The sequence below is a fragment of the Triticum aestivum genome, chromosome 4B, assembly GCF_018294505.1.
Source record: "Triticum aestivum cultivar Chinese Spring chromosome 4B, IWGSC CS RefSeq v2.1, whole genome shotgun sequence".
Taxonomy (NCBI): Eukaryota; Viridiplantae; Streptophyta; class Magnoliopsida; order Poales; family Poaceae; genus Triticum; species Triticum aestivum.
The window spans coordinates 647,776,616-647,778,752 of NC_057804.1; the positions used below are offsets into that span (position 1 = coordinate 647,776,616).

Here is a 2,137-nt window from a genome sequence, read left to right on the forward strand (position 1 = left end):
CACGTACGCACGCACGCACGTATCATCACCACCTTGCACTTCTGCACGCGACTGAGATAGATACGATAGGTAGAAGATGTTGCTGAGCGTGCGTGCATAAAACACTGTGGCATGTCTCACTTCTCTGACATGAACAGAGCATATGTGCATAGTGGATCGAATCTCACTGACACAATACAGGAGTCCGGCCACCAGGATAATACGAATGGAATATAGTATACCTGTATATGATTGCATGACGCCGACCAGCAAGTCAATAAGCCTAGTTTAGTGTATATATACAAGAAGATATGAGTAGTACTGCACATATAATACACATGGATCTCACAGTCCCAGCTCTTCCTTGCAGATGCACATCACTCTGTGACACGATCACTAATTGGCTAGCACTAAAATATATATGTGCATGTTACATTCTTGGCATGCAGCAGAATATGTTTACACGGTTGATGGACACAAAGCAAAGTAGAGTAGTCGGATACTCAGTCAGATGTTCCTGTCCGGTTGACTGCTTGAGGCACAGATCATGGGCTCCGACGCCTGCCAGAGCCGCGCAGCCTCGCTGCGGCTTTCGGCGGCCGGCGACGGGAGAGCCTCGTTGCAGTCGGCCAAGTAGCGGCCGGACACGCTGCGTAGCACGTGGTCGCCGCAGCCTGCACGGGACACAACGTCAGCAAGAAGAGGGAGCCTTCCCTTCAGGCGCGGCGTAAGCAGGCCAGGGCAAGGCACAAAGCAAACAGAGCTCAGCGACAGAGACATGGAGCAGTTGAATAATCGTCACCTGTGGGATGGTCTTGAGCAGCTTGGAGAGCAACACGAAGACGAGGTCAGTGACGAGGCCCTCTCTGTCGCGGTTGAGGCGTGTCCTGACGATGCCCGGCTGCACGCAGTTCACCGTCACGTCCGCGCCCATCTCCTGGAGGCGGGCGGCGAGCTCCTTGGTGTGCAGCACATTGGCAAGCTTGGACACCGCATAGGCCTGCGTCGCGTCGTAGGGTCTGGACGCACGTATGTGCACATGCCAATGTTAATTACTAGCGGCGGCAGCTAAACAATGAGCGTTAGGTGAAGCAGGGATGAAAGATGCGATGCTTACATCTTGCGGCGGGTGACACGCTGGACGACACGTTCACGATGCGGCCCTGCACCCCGTGGCCGCCGCCGTCTCTACCATCCTCCCCAGCAGCAGCTTCGTCAGGAGGAAATGGCCGAGGTAGTTGGTGGCGAAGGTCATCTCCACGCCGTCCTCGGACAGCGCGAGCTGGCCGTGGGAGAACTTGCCGGCGTTGTTGATGAGGAGGTGGAGGGGCACGCCTAGGAAGAGGAAGCGGCGAGCGAACTCCCGGACGGAGGCGAGGGAGCTGAGGTCGAGGTGCAGCACGAGGATGTCGGCGCCGGGGCACTCGCCAAGGATGCGCCCGCGCATGTCCTCGGCCGCCTTGACGCTCGGCGCCGGAATAACCACCCTGGCACCACGCTTGGCCCGCACCCGCGCCGTCTCCGCCCCGACCCCCGACGTCGCGCCGGTGATGATGGCGGTGAGGGAGCCCAGGTCCGGGCAAGAGGCCGTGACCTCCTCGGCGGTGGACTTGGAGCCGAACCCGCTGGCACCCAGGGAGCCCAACAGGTACCTGGCCGCCTGCAGCATCTTCAGTCTCCACTCTCTGCTAGCACTACCGGCCAGCCACGGCCGCGGAGCTCGCACACTACCTTGGCAGGAGTTAATTGCGGAGAAGTATCACAATTGAGGCATCACATGCAGATTGGTACCACTATTGCTAATTTTTGCGTGTCAGTACCAACATTGCTCCAGGTTTTTGCAAATAAGGCTAAAACGCTGTTTTATATGTATTGACGCTAGATCCGACAGCTCGCGCCCACCCGTCAGGTGCCACGCTGGCCAATCGGCGCGTGCCCACGCGCTGACTAGGACGAGCCGCTGATCTCCAAACCTGGCCCGGTCGCATCGGCTCGTCCCCGACTGCACCATTCCCATCCCCTCCCCTCGACTCGAACCCTAGTCCATGGCATCGGCGACTCCGGCCGGCGGCGGCGAGGGCATCGACGACGGCGGTGAGATGCCATTCTGGCCTCCTAGCGGCCCGACTGGCGTCGACGGCTATGGCGGCGACGACTC

At 59.1% G+C, this 2,137-nt stretch overlaps 1 pseudogene; it reads right to left on the bottom strand.

Annotated features, from left to right (window-relative positions):
• Positions 1-257: 257 nt before the first annotated feature.
• LOC123089601 (short-chain dehydrogenase TIC 32 A, chloroplastic-like) lies at positions 258-1,678 on the bottom strand (annotated as a pseudogene).
• Between the last annotated feature and the right edge of the window lie 459 nt (positions 1,679-2,137).